The sequence below is a fragment of the Mus musculus genome, chromosome 8 (genome assembly GCF_000001635.26).
Source record: "Mus musculus strain C57BL/6J chromosome 8, GRCm38.p6 C57BL/6J".
Lineage (NCBI taxonomy): Eukaryota > Metazoa > Chordata > Mammalia > Rodentia > Muridae > Mus > Mus musculus.
This window is the reverse complement of record NC_000074.6, coordinates 88,042,438-88,066,463: the sequence shown is the minus strand read 5'-3', so window position 1 is coordinate 88,066,463 and position 24,026 is coordinate 88,042,438. Positions and strand designations below refer to the sequence as shown.

Genomic DNA, 24,026 nt, shown 5'->3' with positions numbered 1-24,026 from the left:
TCACTCTCTACCTTATTTTTTGAGACAGGTTGTCTTATTTAACATGGAACTTACCACGGCAGCTGGATTGGATGGCTAGCATACTCTAGGGATCCTACTGGGTCTGCTCCCTCAGCACTGAAGTAACAGGTACACATTGCCCTCATCAGCTGGTTGTTTTTTTAAAATAAAGATTTATTTTAAATGGAAATATATGTATATGTGTGGAAATATGTGAATCTATGGGTTCGGGTACTCATGGAGTCCCCATGAGGGTGTTGGGTCCTCGGGTTTTGTAGGTCACCTGAGGTGGGTCCTAGTAACCCAAGTGGGTCTTGTTCTACAAGAGCAATATGTACTCTTTTTTTTTAAGATTTATTTATTTCATATATGAGGTCTTAGTGTAGTGGTTATCACTGGTTATACTGCATTGCTAGGCCAGGGTGACCATGCAATGCTTAATAATATCCAGGCTATGGTTTGATCATGTGCACTGTAGTGGGCATATAGCATGTATGTGTAGGTACTCCCATCGAGGGAGTTCCTGCCAAGTGTATTCCATTAGGCAGCCTGTTCAGGAAAGTCTCTGGTCTGGTTAGTAGCTACTCAGCCTGTTTTTCAGGAATACACCCTTTCTTCACTGGATCTGATTTCAAGCTTCTGGGATTATGGCTTGTGAACACCGCCTGAGTTTCTCAGCAGCGTTTGACCACGGGTGGCAATGATGCGTCTTCTTGGCTTGCAGAATCCTTTGTCCAGCTCTGTAGTGTGCTAAGAGTGTGGAACCTTCCCTCCAATGCAGAAGTGGGGAGCTATTTTTTGACAGTTGTGCCAGTCTGCTCAATTGATGTCAGTGGAGCATGGGTAGGTAGACTGAAGCTGGAGCTACAGGAAAGTGGGGAGGGTGGGTATTGGTAGGCAAAGGATTTGTTTTGCCAGGTGGAGATGTCTTAAGGCTTTTCCTGCTCTGCCCTGTTGTAGGTTGTCCTGATGTCCTTCGTATTCTGATGTTAATTCTGCTCCCTCAAAAGAGCTTGCCCCCAGTTCCCCGAAAGGAGCAGTCTATCACATCCATCACTGTTCATCCATCATCATGGCTCGGCTCTCACATACTCAGGTGATCTCATGGGAGTCTTCTCCCCATTTAAACCAGTCAATAAAGGCGGTGGAGGGAAAGGTGGAACTGGAGGTTTTACAGATGGAAGGAGAGGGAAGAGGAGGAGAGGGGAAGAAGAAAGGACTGAAGAAGAGAAGAAGGAAGCCGTGATGGACCAGAACCACATGCTCAGGTATAGCTGGGGAATAAGTTAGTATAGTTTTAGATCTGTCCAATCTGGGCATATAGCTTACAATTATAATAACCGGGTTGTTTGTGTTTTTTATATGGGTTTAATGGGGTTGGCAATTCTAGCAACACTGCCTGACCGCTGGGTTTCCAATTCCCTGCAGCATTGCTCCTTAGAGCCGGCTGGCTTTCTTGGCATCATTTGGTTTAGTTGCTAGGAAGCCGAATAAGGCAAATGCAACTTCCTTTTGACTTGCTCACATTGAACCATCTGCTTATTCCTTTTCGTGGCCTTCAAACTTGGCTGGGAGCATTGAGAAGAGGATCTAGCGGAGCATCTGCGCTCATCCTTTTTGGAAATGGAAGGCTTTCTGTTACCTCTTTAACCCTCTCAGTCCAAGTGTGTAATATCTTGTCAAAGCCCTTGTTTTTCTGTCAGCTAGCAACTTGCGGCAGGCATTTTCTCCAAGGTTTGGCTTTTCTTTTTGTCTTAGACTCAATCTATTTAAATCACACATCTCTTAAATGAGGCAGATGGGGGCTGTGTGTGTCAAAGTGTATTTGGAGTGTGAATGTAATAGCTTTAGTGGAGGCTGGTTTACCCTGGAGTTGTTGCACATAAAGCAGGAGCTTCGAGAAGTGGCTGTCAGGGACGGTCCACGTAGCAGCGAATCCTTGGGAATCTGATGGTGTTCGTGGAGCATCCATCAAAAAGAAGTTTAAAACAGGGCCAGTGGTGCTGGTGTTTATAATTGATAGTTGCAGAATCCTCTAGCATTGCGTGTTGACTTGTATATTTGAACACTCGGGCAGTTCAGACTTAAGCAGAACCCTCTTCCGTGGGTGAGCTGGAGTGGTCTTTTCTGTGTCAGAGCTACACATTCTGTTGCCAACTTTGCAGAAGCGGTTGAACAAGCACACCACGCAAAAAAAATAGAAGCAGGTATTAAGGACTAAAGTAGAGCTTATGACAAAGAGATTTCCTGAAAAAAAAGCCATTGTTTGAGTTTTGAAATCCAGTTTTACTGAAGGCTTAATCACCTTTGAGTGTACCTGAACGGTGGAAACTAATGTACGAATGATGGGAAATAATTTCTTCTTGAGTGTAATTTGTCATTGTTGTTTTTTTAGCAATAAGCCATCGAAATCTTTTTTCCCAACTTCTCTTTCTCCCCAAGAGGGCCACTTAGAGGAGCGTGAAGACAAGCGAAGGTAAGGTTTTATTGTTGTGGCTCAATTTGCTAAAAGCTTTAGTAGTAATGCAAATGCCGTCTTACTGTGCGGATCTAGGTGTTTGCTGAAATTGCTGCTATTAATATTTGCTTTTGGGAAGTCCCTTGGGTCCAGTTGATCATATTAGCCACTGTACTTTAACTTTTACCTTTCCATAGTCATTTGGACTCTTAACTGAAGTATACTCGTGGCCAGAAGGGCCTCCGCCACCAGGTCTTTGCGGTGTTTCTCACCGTCTCTGGGTCACCTCCTTGATTTCTCACTTCTCCAGCAGGCCTGTGGCTCTCTCTTCCTTACGGACCTTCCTGCTACTGTCTAATTACTGTTAGATGCTCAAAAAAAAAAAAAAAGCAATTTTACTTCGAGACAAATTAGTACTTCAAAGCCAAATATAAATATCAGGGTTTTTTTTGTTTTTTTTTAAACAGGGGCTAGAGAGATGGCTCCACCGGCAGTTACGAACACAGGCACTCTTTCAGAGGGGACCCAGGTCTGATTCCCAGCACCTACATGATGGCTCACTACTATCTTTAACTCCAGTTCCAACTCTCTTCTGGCCTCTGTGGGCATCACACATGCACATGGTGCACAGACATGCATGAAGCAAAACTCCTGTACACATAAGAAAAATTGGTTTGTTTTGTTTTAACCTGAGGAATGGGTAGACATAAAAGCATAAAATATAGCCGGGCGTGGTGGCGCACGCCTTTAATCCCAGCACTCGGGAGGCAGAGGCAGGCGGATTTCTGAGTTCGAGGCCAGCCTGGTCTACAAAGTGAGCTCCAGGACAGCCAAGGCTGTACAGAGAAACCCTGTCTCGAAAAACCAAAAAAAAAAAAAAACAACAACAACAAAAAAAAAGCATAAAATATTAAAATAAACATTTTTGTTTGGACAGTCCCAGGTTTGGGGATTGGTTTGTTTGAAGCAGAGTTTCTCTACATAGTTCTGGCTGTCCTGGAAATCACTATGTAGATCAGACTGCCCTCAAATTCAGAGACATCCACCTACCTCTGCCTTCCAAGTGCTGGTATTAAAGGCACGCACCTACCGTGCCTGGCCTTAAACAGCATTTTTCCTTGTTTTCTAGGTTGGCTTTGAAGTCTTAGGCTCAAGAGTTCCCCCTGTCTGAGCCTTGAAGCTAGGGAAGCGTGCCACTTGTTTTCTTTGGTGGCTTTAGTGACTCACATGGTTATTGTTCTGAAACGTGCTCTCCTCGGTCTCGGGGATGCTTTGCAGTGCTGTGCCTCCACGCAGGTGAACCAGCCAGGCATTTTGAGCTGCTCACCTTGGATCTTTCTAGGTTGTCTTCCTTGAAGTGTATTTGAATTGATTTTTATGTGTATGAACCTTGACAAGGCTTTCTTTCTGCCCCTATTAAGGATGGGTTTCATGGCATTAAATTAATAATTCAAAACTTAAAAATGCTTCCTCAACTGCAGACATGCTCGGAGATACAGAATTCAGGGTGGCGGTTAGTAGGGGTGAGTTTCTCTCAGGTACTGTTTCCTGAGAAAGGGACCTGGAATGCCTTCGCTGTTGGGTAACCTTCCAAAGGACAGCTTTTCTGGCTCTGGTCTGAAAGGAGTCTAGAGGCAGAAGTGGATAAGCGTGGTCAGCTTCCCTTGAGAGCCCACAATTCTAAGGGCTTTGCCGAATCAGCTCTTGGAGTCCCCAGACAGTCTCTGTTAATAGTTTCCGTTTTAGAAGGAAGGAACTTAGCTGGGTGTGTAGGTGCACACCTCTCCCCCAGCCCTGGGAGCACCGAAGGGAGGTCAGGTCAGGTCATCCTTAGCGAAGAGCAACTTAGAGGCCAGCGTGATCCTACCTCAAAGCAAACTGAAAACAGAAGTGAGGAATCTGAGACAGGATGGACACCCAGGGGTGGAATTTCCAGCAATCCCAAGGGAATTTGCTTTCAGCTTCATTATTACAAATTATATAGGGCCAGGGGTGTAGCTCAGTGGTAGAGTACTTGTTGACTACCCCCCTCCCCCAAGAAGGAAGAAATGGAGGGAGGAAAGAAAAAGAGGAGAGAAAACAAATACAGACTGAGAGAAAGTCAGCGAGAACAAACGTAACCGAGGTTAGGAAAAGCTGGTGGCGTCTGGAATGGCTACTGGACTCAATGGCCTGTGACTGTCAAAGACAGCAAGGCTGCAGCTACTGCCTGGGTGAGGGAACACTGGGTGGGGTGCAGGTCCCTCCAGGACATAGGGGAGTCTCAGGCTCAGGTAAACACTTCCCATAATTATGTCTAGGTGAGAAGAACCTTACCCAAAACCTCAGGGGAGAAGCAGAGGGATGGTTGCTTGTTGGTAGCACACTGAACAGTCAGTTTGACAGACTGTATCTTGGGCCGCTCTGCCATGTGCTGCCTTGGGCGCGAGGCTTCTTGTGGGAACACAGTTAATTGCTGCCTGCTGAGGCTTCTCTCCCTGCCAGGATGTACCTTGTGGACAAAAACATTGCTATCTGGGGCCAGAGAGATGGCTCAGCTGTTAAGAGCACTGTCTGCTCTTCCAGAGGTCCTGAGTTCAATTCCCAGCAACCACATGGTGGCTCACAACCACCTGCAATGAGATCCAATGCCCTCTTCTGGTGTGTCTGAAGTGAGCAATGGTGTACTCATTTATATACATAAAATAAATAATTAAATAAATAAATAATTTAAAAACATTGTTATCTAGATACTGGGGAGCCACAATAAAAGTGCCTGATTTCGGGCATATTGTGTTGAATTCTGATGTTAATTTTGCTTCCTCAAAGAGATTCTCACTCGAAAGCAGACCATCACATATTAGGGTGATCTCATGTGAACCTTCTCCCATTTTAAATGATCAATAAAGGCTAGAGCCTGTGATTGGGCAGTGGAGGAGAAAGGTGGGAGTAGAGGTTGCAAAGTGGGGGCAGGGAGAGAGGAGAAGAGGAGGAGAGGGGAAGGAGAAAGGACTGAAGAGGAGAAGAAGGAAGCCATGATGGAGCCGAACCACGTGGCCAGGAGAAACCACAAGTAGCAAGTGGTCTCAGAGCTGGGGAATAAGTTAGTATAGTGTTAGATCTGCCCAGTCTAGGCTTATAGCTTATGAGTATAATAACTAGTTATGTGTTTTATTTTGTTTTTAAAGATTATTTACTATGCCCATAATGTTCTGCCTATATATATGCCTGCATGCCAGAAGAGGGCACCAAGCCTCATTACAGATGGTTGTGAGCCACCTTGTGGTTGCTGAGAATTGAACTCAGGACCTCTGGAAGAGGAGTCAGAACTCTTAACCTCTGAGCCATCACTCTAGCCCGGATTATGTGATTTTTTTTTAATATGGGTTTATTGGGGTTGAAAATTCCCACAGCACACAGTGCGTCTAATTCCCCTTTTTCTCTGTTAAATCACAGCAATGGGGAGCACTTTGGATGGCTAACAGATTACCCCACATTTGTGCACTCCTTTGCACGCTTTTAACAAGGGGGAATAACTTACTCGAGGGAGCTGAGGAGTGCTTAGAGCATTGAAGCAGAGCTCAAGGAGTTGTGTTTTCCCTGCATCTAACAAAGCCCCTTAAAAATGTATCTAATTGAGCATCTTTCTTCACAGATGAGTATTTTTATACAAACATTTCCTGTCCTTCTGACTCAACGCTGCAAGCATGAATCAATCTGTTTGTCTTGTGATTTGCATCTTATATAACAAGGATAGTGACTTCATTTAGCATTTTTTATTGTAGCAGATGAGAGGAAATGAATGAGAAATGACAGAAATGCTTAGATTCACAGAATACTCTGAAACGAGAACAGATTCCTGGGTACCGTTGCTAAGCATCCTGTGTCTTAGGTCTACAGCTTACACTAGGTAATCCAGTATTTGGTTTTCATAGCGTGGGGCATGTTCAGATGGGAAACATATCTGTACAATGTGAGAAAAAAATCTTCATACTCCAGCAATACTGAAGAACCATGGGGAATGCAGTTGATGATTCAAAAAGGAAAGTACACAATGTCAGTGCTTTGAGCTAGGTGAGAATTCTCTCACGACTGTTTGCAGTTTCTGACTGTTGTTGAAGAACTGTGTCTTACTTTTGAAAGGCCACCCTGACGAGCCTCCATGAGGGAGAAGCGCTAGCAGGGAGACCCCAGTGCACCTGTGTTTCAGATCTTGCCAGTGGTGGGGACACCCAGAGGGAGGAGCCCTGCCTGCAGTTCTACCAAGCACTAAAGAAAGCATGGGAAAGAAAGAAACCTGTGGATTGCGCTATTGTTACCTCTATGGACAAAAACCAGAGGTGACCATACTTCATTTTTAGCTTACCTAATGAGGTTGTGTCACATTACGATTTAAGTGGTCAGCCTTGCGTACATAACTTGCGAGAGTCAGCATTAGGCACATTGTTTTAATGTCACTGTCAGCTTAACCGGCTTCCTTTCCAGAGTCCTGTCTTACTGGGACTTTCTTCCTTGCTTGCATTTCCCCCCTTTAGGCAGTGTCTGCCTCATACATTGCCCTTTTCTATGGTGTTTAAAATTTCTTCTACCCATATCTTGAATACAGTGATTCCATCGGTGGTGCTAGCTGTGTCTGTGGCTTGTGTCTGGTTTTGTAGTGTTTGAGAGTCTGGCTGGTAGACAGATGGTTGGCTTGAAAGCCATACACATGTTGCCTTCACTCATTAAGTATACTAGCTGTGTCTATGGCTTGTGTCTGGTTTTGTAGTGTTTGAGAGTCTGGCTGGTAGACAGATGGTTGGCTTGAAAGCCATACACATGTTGCCTTCACTCATTAAGTATACTAAGAGCCCAGTACAATGGACAGAATACTACTGTAGGTACCAGGCTATGCAAAACATGACCATATTAAAGCAGTGTTGGCTGTATTTTTTGAGACCAAGGTCTGGCTATGTGGGTCCACTGTCCTGGAACTTGCTCTGTAGACCATGTTAACCTCCAGTCTGGGGGTCTGCCTGCCTCTGCTTCCTGTGGGGGTAGGGCCGTGCATCATCATGCCCTGTGCTTGCTTTCTTTCTTTCTTTCTTTCTCTCTTTCCTTCTTCCTTTCTTTTCTTTTCTTTTTTAATGCTGTACTCTTAAGGCAACTCAGAATTTTTATTCACTCTTCAAAAGCAAAATTCTAGCTCCACCTCATTTGTAGGGCATTTGTGTTGGACCTTGAGAGACGGTGCGCTAGAAGAAATGAGGTCAGTCACAGCGTGGAGAGGGACATTCCTTTCACAGTTGATGATGGGATTTCTCTTTAATTGAAAGATGTCCAGACATGCCCTGCTTTAATTTGATCATGTAGTAATTTAAACCGATTTTGAACCTAGAGACAGAAAAGACTTAGTGTGCGTAGGAGATTTTCAGCCTCCTTGTTTATCAATTTTGCCACAAGACTCTGCTTTGGCTAGATTTAACACACACACACACACACACACACACACACACACACACTGCCACCCACCTCCTCTTTTGGAGGGAAGGTCTCAGTGTGTAGCCCAAACCCGCTGTGAACTTTCGGCAACTCTCCTGCCTCAGTCTCCTAAGTGCTGGTCTCAAGTTTCAGCCATGATGTTTAAGCCACAGGTTGGATCGGCAAGCTTGGCTTTCTTTTTTCCCCTTTTTTCTTCCTTTCTTTCTCTCTCTTCCTTTTGACATGGTCCCATATTGCTCATACTGCCCTCAACCTTGCAGTGTAGGTGAAGACGACCTTGAATGTATGATCCTACCTCTACCTCCCAAGTGGGATTATAGACATGTGCTGTGAATTGCCGGTGTCTGTGGCAGTGGAGACTGAAGCCAGGGCTTTGTGCGTGCCGTCTGAGTTACATCTAGCCATTAGAGTAGCTTCATAAGCATTTGTAGCAAGAATCATATATCCGACTTAGATGGTGTACTTCATTCAGAACTGTGGTTGACTGCAGCTGCTCGTTGGACCAGCCCGATCAAGACACTGGCTATCTTCCCAGCTCCAGAGTTGGGCAGCTGGCACTAATTGAGGGCAGTCTTGAGGTGAAGAGTGTCTGAGACTGCATTTCTTCTCCTCTCCACCTGGAGTGGCTTTAGAAACCACTCTTCATATGCTCCCTCCCTCCTGCCTGGTATTCTGTGGCCTGGCAGTTAGCCATGGACCAGGACACTGGAGTGGATGCAGCAAAGAATCATGTTAGCCAGTGTCTGCCGCTGCTGGTGCCCTTAAGCAGGGCATGCTGCTTGTCCTGTTTGTCACTTTAATGTCAGGAAGGTTTATAGTGATGTTAGTGGCTGATTCATTGTTTTATACTGCAAAACACTTAATTTTCAGTTCATGTCATCTATTATGAATTATTTCAGTAATAACTTTGAACCATGGGCTAAATGAACTATTTCTTGTTCTGAAATTTATTTAACCATATCTTGCTAAATTGTCAAAAACCATTGTCCTGTCATCCTAATAATCTTTAGTTTTGTAAAACATGCATTTGATTGACTTGTTGAATGTATAGTTCCATGTACAGGAACATAAGTATAATTCAGTAACAATTCCTGCTGGTAAGAGGTGGTGTTTAATAGGATAAAATATGCTCATAAGAGCACGAAGAGTGGATGTAGTGCTGAGGTTATAGTTCAGGAGAGTGGCTTCACCCCTAGCATACTCTTACAAGCCTGGTACTTGGAGATAGAGACAGGAAGACCAGACATTTGAGGTTATCCTTGACTACATAGTGAGCTCTAAGCCAGCCTGTACTACATGAGATTGTCTGAGAGAGAGAGAGAGAGAGAGAGAGAGAGAGGGAGAGAGAGAGAGAAGCAGATATCAAATGTACTAAGAGCTAGTTCCACCAGAAGCCAAATATTCTTATGAGTAACAGTGGATTAACATAGTTTGGAGATGAATTAAAGAGACAGTAGAGCATAAGGTCGTGTGTTTGGAGCCTCTGGGCTGAGGATTAGTAAGTGAATCACAAACAGAAGGCAGAGGGAGAAGAGCAGAAAAGGGGCGAGCTGACAGTCCAGGAGTGGTGAGTTAGTTTGGCAAGAGAATGGGATGTTTGAAGCTTAGTGTGGATCAAGCCTGTTTCCGTGGGTTAAGGTGATAACTTTTGTTGATTTACTTTGTCTTTGTTTTTTTCCACTGTATGTCTTGCTAGGTAGGACTGAGAATACTACAGAGTTTAGGTTGCAGAGCAGGGCTCTGCAGGTTTCCAAGCAAGTACTTGGCTGAAATGACACCAACTCTGAGAGGCGTGGGAAGGTTGACTGAGGATGGAGGCTGAGGAAGCAGGACATGATGTCACTTGGGGTTCTGATGACATCATTTGATTCAGATGCAAGGCTCATCATAAGTGGTGAATGCTGGTGACTCCGGGCCACTCTTCCTTTCCATAGGGAATGACACAGGGAGGACTGAGGGTCTCTCTTAGCCAACTGAGGTGAATACTGTCTCTTTTTTCTGTGTAGTCTTCTCACCTGTTGTTTAAAACAGTCTTAAGCTTCTTTTATGGTCTCTCAGTTGACATGACATCATGAAATAACATCATCCATCTTTAAAAAAGACTACTTACTCAGCAAATGAGCCAGTATACCAAACGAGCACACCCTCTGCTGTCTTTCTTGTTCTGTATTTGAGACAGGGTTTCTCTGTGTAGCCCTGGCTGTCCTACAGAGCTTGCTTTGTAGACCAGCCTGGTCTTTAACTCACAGAGATCCTCCTACCCCTGTCTCTCAAGTGTTGGGATTAAAGGTATGTGCCACCAGGCCTGGTATGCTTTCTTTTCTAAACTATACACATAGTCAATCTTATGAAGGATTTTATAATTCCAGTAAAGATTATACTTCACTGACATAAGTAGAACAAAAACATTGTCTTACTCTGCTTGCTTAAATGTGTTGTGGTGATGTGGATTTTTTCTGTTATTAAATTAAAAAGTAACCTATATTTTAAATTTAAAGTGTGTGTGTGTGTGTGTGTGTGTGTGTGTGTGTGTGTGTGTGTTAAGGGATTATGCTACAACCATTGGCCACCCCTTGCAAGATCATGGTCTTGTAGTGGAAACAATTCTTGCCTCAGAATTGGACCTCACTCATGCACCTCAGGATGTTAAAGATGATGGTTGCCCCTTTTGTATTCTGGTGGCGCTGTCTAATGTGGAATATTCCTCCTGTACTGTAACCATGCCTCCTGAATCCATCAAAAGTAAGTGTCAATTCTAAAAGTGTCTCTAGAGACAAACCTTGCTTTAAACAAGAGGCACTTTTTCTTTGCATGTGGCATACTTTGAAGGTTAATAAGTGTAGCTGAACTAACTGCTTTTAGTTGAGAAAGAAAGGCTTGTAGTTACCACAAAGTACTTTTTCTATGTATCCCTGAAAACAACTTTACTATATCTGTAGAAGAATCACACAGCCAGGTATGATGCCTCCCATATATGGTTCCTGCATCTGAGAGGCAGAGGCAGAGGATATGGTACCTCAGCCCCAGAGTCTGGGCTGTGTAGGCCCTGTCTCAAATAAAAATGAGCCTAAAATATCCCACCACCCTGTTATATGATGGATACTATTTGTAGAGTTTTGGGCCAAATTTTAGTACTAGCTTTTGTATTCATGATGGCTAAGTGTCATGGACTGTTCTTCCTCTAAGGGTTCTGTTTAGCTTTGTATTAATCATCTTTCCCTCAGTGTGAAAAAAAGATGATCAGCCTAAAAAGAGGTAAGGTTTGTTGGCCCCAGATTCTTAGTTTTCTGTTTGTGTTCATCTATATCCATGGTGATGGGCCTGTGCTAGGCCTGTGCTAGGCTTGTGCTGAGACCTGTGCTGAGGCCTGTGCTTGGCCTGTATTGGGCCTGTGCTGAGGCCTGTGCTGGGCCTGTGCTTGGCCTGTATTGGGCCTGTGCTGAGGCCTGTGCTTGGCCTGTATTGGGCCTGTGCTGAGGCCTGTGCTGGGCCTGTGCTGAGGCCTGTGCTTGGCCTGTATTGAGCCTGTGCTGAGGCCTGTGCTGAGGCCTGTATTGGGCCTGTGCTGGGCCTGTGCTGAGGCCTGTGCTGAGGCCTGTGTTGGGCCTTTGCTGAGGCCTGTGATGAGGCCTGTGCTGGGCCTGTGCTAAGCCTGTGCTGAGGCCTGTGCTGGGCCTTTGCTGAGGCCTGTGATGAGGCCTATGCTGGGCCTGTGCTAAGCCTGTGCTGAGGCCTGTGCTGGGCCTGTGCTGAGGCCTTTGCTGAGGCCTGTGCTGGGCCTTTGCTGAGGCCTGTGATGAGGCCTGTGCTGGGCCTGTGCTAAGCCTGTGCTGAGGCCTGTGCTGGGCCTGTGCTGAGGTCCTACCTCATAACAGTGGTATCAGAGGAAGCCACTTACCCATGACATGAGAAAGTGAAAGACGAGGACTAGAGCCCAGATCCTAGCATCCTTCTCCAGACCCTGCTTCTGTAATGCAATGGCTGCAGACCATGGTGGGGGCACTACCCAAACTCTTATTTTTTTTTAAGTATGTATTTTCTATGCATTCTCATCCATGTCTTTGTTCATTGATGAGAATGCATTAAAATCAACCCTACTTTTGTTGCTTATTCTTGGGACAAGGGTCTTACTGTGTAGTCCTGAGTGGGTAACTCTGGCTGGTCTTGAACTCCTAGATCTGAATGTCTCTGCCTTCCCAGTACTGGGATTAAAGTAATGAGTCACCACACCCAATGAAAATGAGCCCCTTTCTGTTCCCTGATGTACAAGTGAGCCCTTCATCTTTCCCACTTGTGGTCAGGTCGGCTGTTTCTGTTCCTATCCTGACTCTGGCCTCTGTAGTCAGGGGTTGAAAATGGCATTTTTCCCTCCTGGAGGCAAGAGGAATGCCTAACAGGAGCTTCCTTTGTGTCATGCCCCTCCCCAGCCCACCCCCATCCTGCTCTCTCTTTCTCCTACATGAGTGAGTTCTCTGGCCCTTTTATTCTCCCCAAAGCTCCTGTGCTTTGCTATTCAGTCCAGATGTATTGCATGTCTCCTGTATCCTAAAGCTCTGTATAGCTGGCTTCAGGTCTGCCCTGGTTAGCAGCAGTTGAGCATGCTTTTCCTGCAGACTCGCAGTCACCTGTTCTGGTAGTATCAGGTGCTCATTGCTAAGTTAGAAGATCTTTCCGCAGAATGGAGCCACGAAACACTAGTAGCTAAAATTAGTTCATCCCCTTAGCTTCTAGAGTTGGCAGAGAAGTGCATATAGGGGTAGTGTTCTAAATTCATCTGTCTCAGTGGGTCTGGAGGGAGAAAAATGATGAGCTCTTGCTCTGTCGTCTTGGGAAGGCTGAGCATCTTTTATCAAGGTCCGGTGGATCTTTTCCCTGCCTGCCAGCTTTTGTTCAGCATCACACTCAGAGAGGGTGAAGTTATGGCTATGCTGTACTGAGTGGTTTAGAGGGCAACAACTGCTGGTACTTTGCACATGGACTCTCACAATGTAAAAGAGCACTCTTTTATTAATTACAAATCTCAGTCTCCTGGGATAAGTTTAATTTGAACCAGTTGTGAAAGGAACTAATTATGTTTAGTTCCTTAAGTGTTGACATCATGCACAATCATTTAGGAAATCATCACAAAGTAGGGGGAATATTTGTTCAGTAGCAATTTAAAAAAAAAAAAAGAATCACTATTACTTCAAAAAGCATTTAATCTGTTTTCAATATGTTGTGAAGTTGGGAGGTAATTTATTATTTTTTATGATCAGAATAGTGATAGATATGGACATTATTTATCATTCATAAATTACCAGATTCAGATCATAAGTAAAGGGATGTCTCAGTGGTTAAGAGCACTGACTGCTCTTCCAGAGGTCCTGAGTTCAATTTCCAGCAACCACATGGTGGCTCACAACCATCTATAATGGGATCTGATGCCCTCTTCAAAACAAAGAAGGAGGGCAGTTGTTTCCTGACTGTTAGTTAAGTTATATGTCTGTCATGCCTGTGTATTTGTTCTCTCTCTCTCTCTCTCTCTCTCTCTCTCTCCTTCCTCTTTGGTTTTTTTGAGACAATGTTTCTTTGCTTTGACTGTCCTAGAACCCACTCTGTAGACCAGGCTGGCCTTGAACTCACAAACCCACCTGCCTCTGCCTCCCGAGTGCTGGGACTAAAGGAGAGCTGCACCGTTGCTGGCTCTTGCTCTCTTTCTAACTCACTTGTGGCACACACATATACACAAAGTAAATAATTAGAATTAATTTTATTGACACTTATTCCATGTTTTCCTACAGCTTTTGCTTGTTATAATTTATTTCCTTAAAACAATTTTCTTTTTTAGATGGAGTCTGTCTATGTCAGTGATTCCCAACCTGTGGTTGAAACCCCTTTGGGAGTCAAATTTCCCTTCCACAGGGGTTGCCTAAGATATTTAAAGCACAGATGTTTTTACATTATGATTCACAACAGTAACAAAATTAGTTACGAGGTGGCAACAAACATAATTTTGTGATTGTGGTTCACCACAACATGAGGGACTGTATTAAGGGGTTACATTAGTAAAAAGGTTGAAAACCACTGCTCTATGTAGTCGAGGCTGGCCATGAACTCACAGAGCTCCTCTGTCTCCTGAATGTTGGAATGAAAGGCATGTACCACCATGCCTAGCCTTTGTGTAATTGTTAAATGAGAAATAATGTCTTCCCTTTGCCAGTTTCTGCATTGGGTAACCTAGCCTGGGCAGTGCTGGAGAGCTTGCAGGAAGACCAACTCACCTATTTCCCAGGCCCAGATCTAGGGCTTTGAGTTGGCCCATCCCAACATCTACTCCATTTGGGATCTGCTGGAGCCAGTGAAAGGGCTAACCCTGCAGATCCAAACCTGCAGGCCCTCCATGACACAGGGCAACAACAGGATATCCCACAGGAATCCTCATGAAGATTCAGTATTGATAGAGTGGCAGAAGCCAGAGGACTTGAACTGGACCAATGACTCATTGCAATGAACATTTGTAAATAGAGATGTGTGGGGCAAAAGGGTGATACACTGTGCCAGCTTTCAGGACAAGGTTGTTTTTTTTTTTTTTTTTAATTCTATCTTATTTATTTTTGTGGGGGAGGTTGCAAGAGTATGGGGGTGAATACCAAGGGACAAGGAGATTAGTGGGATTGGGGTGATGTGGAATCCACAAAGAATCAAGAAAAAAATATTTTAAAAAAGAAATAATCTCTGTTTGGGTTTGGGGGCTGGGAAGAGGAACCTGCATGATAAAACAGCATATTCTTGTCTCTAATACGCTGCTGGAGGATGCTCTGCTGGTGGTGGCCAATGAATTGAAGAGATCTTTGGCTGAAAACACTGTTAGACTTTCTCAGAAGGCTACTGAGCTGGCCGATGACTTCCTGGCCTGCAAGCCCCTGGCCAGTTCTCTGTTCCATCTACCGTTTATCATCTTCTTCTCCTGTTGAGTGAGGGACAGCGTTTGTGCCATGATGAGCTGGACCAGCTCATAGACTACCTAACAGTCAGGAAAGAGCGACTGCAAGGTCCTGGGCATTGTCTCGTACCTTCCCTGTTCTAAACTCAAGGCGTATCCTATAAACCCATGGGTCCAAGAAAACTGTGTTGTTCATTCAGAGAGAATATATTGGGATGTGTGTGTGTGTGTAATACAGAAATAACTGGTCTGCATAGATTTCAGACAGAGACACTCTTACTTATGCAACCTTTATAGGTTTTGAATCAGATGTTTAAAAAGTGCATTTAAGGTAAATTTCTTTACGTTTATTATTACTGTGTGTGGACAGGCATGGGTTAGAAGATGTAAAATTACTCCTCCCCCCCAGCAGCCGTTAACTGATCCTAGCTCCTCAGGGAGGTGTGGGGCCTCATGAGGCCCTCCTCAATCCATGATAGAACGATAGTCTTGTTTGGGTAACCACGGCTACTATGCATGCAGGAGTGCAAAGGCCATGTAGTGCCCAGAAGACAGCATTTCACATCATTTCCCATCTTCTGGCTCTTACCGTCTACCCCATCTTCCACGATTCTCCCTTAGCCTGAAGGGTGTGGAAGGCTGAACGCTCACAGTCACTTACTCTGAGCACCTTCAGCAGTTTCAAGTTTCGGCGTTAGCTAAAGCATCTCTGTAAGACTGAGAGCAGCACGGACACTGACACTGAGTATGAATGTAAATATTTAGAAGGCATTTGACAGTATGTGCATTGAACAAGACAGCTGCAGTTCGTCCTAAGGCCTATAGCCTCCAGCCAGCTCCATGGGCTTTTGATCGGGCTTACAGTGTCAGTTATGAATTCCCTCTTGTAGAACAGGTCTCGAATTCAGTAATAAGGACTTGATTACCTTCATAACGTTTAAGCCATTATAATAACATCAAGAGCACATTGTGCCAGACTGGTCAGTATTACAGTGTGTAAGATCCACAACTGAGTAAGACTGTTGATGACATAACCCCATCTGCCACTAAAACAGCCACCTCCATTGCATCTAAACCCTTCTATCCCCAGCCTTCTCCTTCTCTACTTCCATACCACACGTTGAAACAAAGTCTGGGTAAGTATAACAACTCTGTCTGCACATCAACACTCATGGAATTTCCTCTCCCTGGCTTTGGACTTACTTTCTTTCTTTCTTTCTTTCTTTCTTTCTTTCTTTCTTTCTTTCTTTCTTCCTTTCTTTTTTTTAGTTGACATGGTGACCAAGCCAGCTCAGTCAGTCAACAAGGTCTTGAGGGAGGAGTGAGGATTGAAAAGAAAAAGACAATTAGACAACACCATAACCTGACTCCAGCCAGTGCTGAGGCTGAAGCTGAAGTGGGCTTATTTCTTTCCAGTCTGCTTTTATATCATTCTGGTTACATACAAAGGATATGGTCAGTCTTAAGCCATAAGCAGAGTAGTTAAGGAACTAACTAAACAAAGCACAAACAAAGGATTACTGAATTCAGGGTCCTAACAAGTCCCATCAAGATACAAAGAATACTCTGGGCGGTGGTGGTGCACGCCTTTAATCCCAGCACTTGGGAGGCAGAGGCAGGCAGATTTCTGAGTTTGAGGCCAGCTTGGTCAACAAAGTGAGTTCCAGGACAGCCAGGGCTACACAGAGAAACTCTGTCTCGAAAAAAACCAAAGGGGGTGGGGGTGGGGGAAGCATGTGATTCCTAAACTTGAGAATTTTAAAGATTTCATCTATGAGCTTGCTCTTTAAAGTACCCGAAGGCAAACCAGACAGATCTGAGTTCAAGGCTAACTTGGTCAATAGAGTGAGTTCCAGGACAGCCAGGGCTACACAGAGAAACTCTGTCTCAAACAAAAACCCAATCAATCAACTGTAATTTTCTTGTTAGCTTGGTTTGAGTGGAGTCAGTGAGACAATAATAACCACTTCCCCTTCATGGATGTAGTAGCTGCCGGGATGCAGGAAAGCTTTGATGACTCATTCACCTGACAAGGAGAGGGAGGCTGGAATCTGGGAATCAGTAAAAGGAGAGAAGGCTTTCTTGAATAAGCAGAAGTGACATTCTCTTTTGAATAGCCTGACAGGCCCACTGGCCTGGACTAGAGGCTTCTGCGAACCATGACTCTTTTTACTTCACCAACCTGTGAGACCATGGATTCATCAGCCAACAGCATTCCTACCTTAAATCAGGGGGAAGGTCACGCCCACCATGAGCAAGCCTCATGCCCTGATGTCAGTGTCTGGCCCTCAGCCACTTCCCAGGTCTGTCAAGTTTTTTGTAGGACACAGGCAGGAAGTTGGCCCGCTCCCAGCAACAGGTCAGCATGCTTGCGCTTGTCTGTGAGATGCAGAGCAGATCTTCTCCCAGCAGTGTCTCTTCGTCTCAGGGGACCAGAATGTGCTTTAGATTTCCTCCACAGTGAGATACAGGAACTTGGAGAAACCCCTCTGCTGAGCTTTGAGGCCTTGGCTAGAGCTGTTTAAACTGGGTTCTCACAATCCCTACCCTAAATTCAACATTTTTAATACTGTTATTTCTGAATGATGGCAGTCTTCTAAAGTGACATTACTGTAGCTTTTTTTTTGAGGTCTTATCAATTTTATTTATGTACGATTGTTTTGCAGACATGTATGTATGTGCACCATGTGTACTCTGGTGTTGGCTAAGGTGTTAGAAGAAGACATCCCATCCACCCGGATCTGGAGTTCCTGACAGTGGTTAGACATCAGGTGCGTGCTGGGAACCCCCTCTGGGTCTATTATAAGAGCAACAACAGGTCCTCTTAGGCATGGAGTCATCTCTCCAGCCCTGCCATTCCCTTTTCTGATGTGACAGGGTCTGCTCCAGATTGCTCTAACACAAAGACTCAAAAGCTCTCGTGACTGGAAACCAGAGGCAGGGACTACACCTCAGTCTGACTGCATCCTGTTGCAGATCAGACCCATCTCTTCCTTCTGGGAGGAGGCCTATCTGAAGCCTGACCACATATGTTCTGGCATCAAGTCATCCTGGCTAGCTTTCCGCACCAACCCCTATGTGTGGTAACTGTCTGTTCCTGCATGAAGTGAATGGAGGTAATGGAGGTGCGTGAGGCTCCGTGATGTGTGACCTATGTTTGTCATTATTAGGAGAAAGCCCCAGGTCGCTGCCCCAATGTCTAGTGCTTGTTTCAGGATCCTTGGCAAGTCACAGAGGGATCCCATGCAGGTTATGATGAACAGAGGATGCTGAGCTGTGCAACGTGAAGCAAACCAGTACATGCGCGTTGTTAGCGAAGAATCCTTCATCACGTGTCCTTTCACATGCTTGTTTTAGCAGAACATCCTTCCTCCCGTGTCTGCTTCAGTGAAACATTCCTTCACAAGTCTGCCTTAGTCTTTCATCTGTGTCCACTTCAGGAAAACGCTCTTTCATGTTCCAACACAACTCTTTCACCTTCCAACACAACTGACTTTTCCAAAGAATTCTTAAGTTTCTACTTCAGACACCCCCTTTCTGATGTCCATGGACACTAGGTATGCATGTTGTGAGCACATACATGCAGGCAAAAGACTCTTACACATACAATAACTGCAACTTTTTTTTTTTTTTTTTGCTTTTCCAGACAGGGTTTCTCTGTGTATCTGTGTAGCCCTGGCTATCCTGGAATTCACTTTGTAGACCAGGTTTACCTTGAACTCACAGAGATCCTCCCACTTCTGCCTCCTGAGTGCTGGGATTAAAGATATATATTAGATATAATATAATGATATATTATATATTATATATATGCAAGATTTATTTATTCTCCTGGGTAGTGCTGGTACATGACTATATATATATACATATACACACACATATATATGTATGTATATATATATGTGTATATATAATGTATATATATATGTGTGTGTGTGTGTGTGTGTGTATATATATATACATACTTTGTGGGAAGGGGAGGCTGAGTGTGCCAGAGAATTAAGATAAACTGGGATTAGACCAGAATTTTCAACCTTCTGTTTTGAAGGTTTAGGTAATAAATATTTAGGATTTGGGGGTAAGAAGCAAAATTCAGGTTATGTGTATTTATTTGAATAATGGTTTAAAATATTAAAACTGTTGGGCCAAGTGGCATCGAGACCAGCCTAGTCTATGTAACTAGATCTTGTCTCCAAAAACACAAAAATAAACAAAAGTCAGAAGTTCAGGGTCAGGGGAGGCGTTCTTACCTGAAGGCCATCCCCAGACAGCAGGTTGGATCCTGGACTCTAGTTCATCTTGCCCTATGCTGGACCACTAAGGAACTATCCCAGTGTGTGAAGACTTGGACCACCTTGCCCAGCTCAGCTGAGCCTGGTGTGAGTTCAGATTGCTCCTTGCAATCTTGGGCTCTTTCTAAAGATTAAGGAAAAGTCATCTAGGGAGAGTGACTGGACATTTCCTCCTGTTTGTGCTCTGGCTTTTGTTCTGTAGAGGACTTGGCAACCCCAAAGGGATATTTTACACTCCCTTGGTTCAGGTGTCCCTGTCTAAGAGGCCTGCTTCCTTGGGGTGCTCCTCTGCCATGCCTGTCAGAAGGCTGCTCCCTCGGGAGAAGCTAGGCTTTTGGCTGCAAGGCCAGTTGAGTGGTATCTGATCTATATCAGTGTCACCACTGCTGCCGAGTAGGACGGTCTGGGATGATGGGCAAGTTCTGCGGTCATGTTGTGAACACAGCATCTGCCACACGTGGCTGCCGAATATGTGAATGTGGCTGCTGTGACTGGATATATAGTTATATTTTTGTTTGTGTTTTGAGATGGAGTCACCGAACGTAGCCCTCGCTGTCTTAGAACTCACCGTGAAAACCAGGACGATCCACCTGCCTTGCCTCCCACGTTCTGGGATTGAAGGTGTGCGCCACCACATCTGGCATCATTGTGCAAACTTTTCATTCCATTTCATTTTATTTGTTCACATGACCATCATCTGTACTGATGAGACCACAGTGAACAGCCCAGCTCTGGGCCAGCAAGGATCTCAGACATCTGTGTTATGGTTTCACTAAGTATAAACCTGATTTCTTAGCCTTTTCTACACACTCTTTTTCTTTCAAAGTTGCATGTATACATTGGAAATGTCTCTCTTGTAAATGGATATTATATCAATTGCTATAAAATGGATGGTAACCATAGGCAAAATCCGCACATGACAGTGTTATTGTGTTCCTGTTAGATGTTCTTGCCTGCCTCCATTTGCTTAAGCTTAAAGCTTGCTTGCTTGCTTGCTTGCTTCTGGCTAAAATGAGGATTATTAGGAACCAAAGAGGTGCTGCCAACACAGCCACACTTCTCTTGTTGACTTATTTGGAAAGGCCAGAAGAGGTAGGCAAAAGGAATGTCTTCTCAGGAGACTTTCGTTCAACTATGGCACTTGAATCTCTAAAAGCCTCTTTAGGATTCTGTTGAGATCAAAGAAACAGGCGGCAGGCACCCCTTTTGTGGGAGGAAGGCAGGCCTGCTCCAACATACAGAGATGGTGCTGTGGCTGTGATACATTTTTATGAAATAGCAGAAAGTGTGAACCCTCCTGAGCACCCCGATAGCATGAACAACGTTTGACATGTCTGTTTGTCAGGCTGGAGTGGATCCCCTGGAAGTATAGTTATAGATGGTTGTGAGCCACCATGTGGGTGTTAGGGATTGAACCTGGGTCCTCTGCAAGGGCAGGAAGTACTCCTAATGGCTGAGCCATTGCTTCAGCTCTGCTCTCAGTTCTCTAACATTTTTGTGACCTTGGCATTATGGTCACCTCCGCTTTCTAAATGAATTGCTGAAGGCATACTCAGTACCTGTGGAGCAAAGACTGCACATTGTGGACTTGACTGTGGACAAGACTGTGGAACATGTGACCCCCACACCTGTGTTCCTCATCACCTTGTGACCCAAAGTGACACATACATCTTAGTTAGTGGTGTTGATTTCAGGGGAAGCCATGGGTTTTACCAGATTTCAATTATGTCCTCTCATCCACAGCCTACCTTAGAGGCCAAAAGGACTCTCATGTCAGCCACAGTTGTGAGAGCTACAGAGAGTCAGAGGGGAGGCGTGGATGTGGGTAGCACAGATCTAGGTGGACCCAAGAGGAGGTCAGTTGTTGGGAGCCTGGCAGGGACAGACATTCTGATCTTTTAGGAAGGGGACTATAGGTCATATGTGTAACTCCCTGGAGATAGAGGTGAGGAAGCTGCTCCGTGTTACCCTTCAGTAAGAGGAAGGCTGTCGCAAGGATCTAGTGAGTAATGAGAACACTTCAGTCTTTTGGAGAATTCCACAGATAACTTTGGTCCTGATGTGGCTACTAGGATGCAAATAACACTTTATGCCTCCTTTTGCAGTTCCGTTGAAGACAGTGCTACCCAAGTGAGCATTCCAAATCATGTTTAAAGAGAGGTAAGAGATGTGCTGCAGAGTCCAAAGAACAAGATAGCTGTGGCTCAGATGGCTTTACATCTTTCAAGAACCAAGACCCCTGTCTGCTACAGCTCTGCTGTGCAAGCCCTGAGCACAACTGCAGCTTTCTCTGACACACCATCCCACAGGGACTTTCTCACCTATACAGTGTTCTCATGTCAAATAAGATCATTGTACAAGGTCTTTGTTACATTGAATCCTGAATTTATTCAGTTATGTTAAGTGCAATAAAATACCTGGGTTTTGTACTTGCCTTCATGTTAAGACTTTATTTGGTGTAATTTTAGATATACGGGACATTTGCAAAGATGGTCAAAGGGGTTTCTTCATGTTGCTTCCTCAGTAGTTAGTGTCCCACATAACAGAGTGCCATCATATGCTGTAGTAGCATTAAGCATGCAACAGGCTTTATTTGAGTTTCATGTTGGTTAGTTTTCTCACAGATCTCATTCTTCTGTTCCAGAGCCCTAGTCTGGTGACCACAATACATCCATGTACTTTTTCACTTTAATATGTCCGTTTCTTTTACTGGGAATCATTTTTAGTATAAGTACATTTGCATAAGAAGTATTGTAAGGACTGGAGAGATGGCCCATTCGTTGAAAAGCACTTGTTGCTCTTTCAGAGGACTTGGGTTTGGTTTCCAGAACTCACATGGTGGCTCCAGATTCAGGAGATCTGACACCCTTCTGATCTCTGTGTGCATCAGGCATGCACGTGGTGCACATACATATATTAAAGCTATACACTAATACACAAAATAAATCTACAATTGTTTTGTAAAAGAAGGTTAGGGTTTTCTTGCTGTGAAGAGACAATGACTACAGCAACTCTTATAAAGGAAAACATTTAATTTTGCCTGTCTTACAGTTTCAGAGGTTCAGTCCATTACCATCATGGTGGGAAGCATGGCAGCATGCAGGCAGACATGGTGCTGGAGAAAGAGCTGACAGTTCTACATTTTGAATCTGCAGGCAGAGACATGAAACTGTGATAGGTTGTGGCCTATCTTAGGAAAGATTAAGCTTTTGAGACCTCAAAGCCCACCCCCAATGACACACTTCTTCCAACAAAGCCATACCCATCCAACAATGCCACACCTAATAGTGTTACTCCCTGTGATGGTTTGTATATGCTCGGTCCAGGAAATGGCACTGTTAGAAGGTGTGGCCATGTTGGAGTAGGTGTGTCACTGTGGGTGTGGGCTTTTAAGACCCCCATCCTAGCTGCCTGGAAGCCAGTATTCTACTAGCAGCCTTCAGATGAAGATGTAGAACTCTCAGCTCCTCCTGTACCATGCCTGCCTGGATTCTGCCATGCTCCCACCTTGATGATAATGAACTGAACCTCTGAACCTGTAAGCCAGCCCCAATTAAATGTTGCCCTTATAAGAGTTGCCTTGGTCATGGTGTCTGTTCACAACAGTAAAACCTTAAGATACTCCCTATGGGCCTAATGGGGACCATTTTTATTCAAACCCACAGAAAGTATTGTAAACATCCTTATATTTTTTCTTTGCTGTGAAGGTAAATTACTGAGTTCATTGTGCCACCTGTAAATAACTTTGTGTGTATCTCCTAAGAATAGGGACATTTTCCTACATCATTGTGATACTATTATCCTACTTGAGAATTTCTTAACTGTACTGGCTGGTTTTGTGTCAACTTGACACAGGCTGGAGTTATCACAGAGAAAGGAGCTTCAGTTGGGGAAGTGCCTCCACCAGATCCAGCTGTAAGGAGTTTTCTCAATTAGTGATCAAGTGGGGAGGTCCCCTTGTGGATGGTGCCATCTCTGGGCTGGTAGTCTTGGGTTCTATAAGAGAGCAGGCTGAGCAAGCCAGGGGAAGCAAGCCAGTAAAGAACATCCCTCCATGGCCTCTGCATCAGCTTCTGCTTTCTGACCTGCTTGAGTTCTAGTCCTGACTTCCTTGGTGATGAACAGCAGTATGGAAATGTAAGTTGAATAAACCCTTTCCTCCCCAACTTGTTTCTTGGTCAAGATATTTGTGCAGGAATAGAAACCCTGACTAAGACAATAACTAAGACTTGTATGTTGGGCATTCCAGTTGGGTAAAACCCATCTCAAAGTCTCCCATACCGTGAATAATAAAAATAGTATTCAAGAATATTTACTTACCTAGTTTAAAATTTTGAATTTCTACAGTTCTCCCAAGAACTGCTTTTTTTTTTTTTTTTACTTTCTTTTTCTTAAACAGGGACCAAATTGACCAAATTAATGTTTGCTCATTGTATTTGATTTCCTTTTATAGAAATCAATCTTACCTCTTTTTTTTTTCATACTGACTGTGAGTTGCAGCCAATGATTTTACAGAATATGTAAAAGTGACTCTGCTTGTGCGGGCATGGTGCCCTTTGCCTATCTAGGTGTTCCATAATTTCTGTGTCTAGAGTTTGACCTAGTAGTATGATGGTTTTCATGCCACAGGTTTTTAGCTAGATCATTTTGAGGATAGCACATCACACCAGAAAGCCCCATTTGCTGGAACCCACCAATGTGTGGTCATGTGGGCAGAGTAGTGACTGCATAGTACAGAGATAAGATGCCCCTGGCATCATACAAATAACCCACTCCCCACCGACTTCTCTGTCCACTGGTGGTTTCCACGAGGACTCTGTGTGGACTTCCCTCCATCTTAAGTTAAGTTATATCTTCAATGTTAGTAAGTTTGTTTGTCCATGTAACCTCTATT

At 44.3% G+C, this 24,026-nt stretch overlaps 1 long non-coding RNA gene across 1 annotated transcript in view; it reads left to right on the top strand.

Annotated features, from left to right (window-relative positions):
- The window catches only part of Gm2716 (predicted gene 2716), a 73,710-nt gene extending 52,144 nt beyond the window's left edge, over positions 1-21,566 (top strand). The window contains exons 3-8 of the long non-coding RNA NR_151771.1: positions 29-129; positions 602-843; positions 961-1,268; positions 2,396-2,476; positions 17,507-17,611; positions 21,238-21,566. This is a non-coding gene — a long non-coding RNA (predicted gene 2716). The remainder of the gene's footprint in view (positions 1-28; positions 130-601; positions 844-960; positions 1,269-2,395; positions 2,477-17,506; positions 17,612-21,237) is intronic.
- Positions 21,567-24,026: the final 2,460 nt, after the last annotated feature.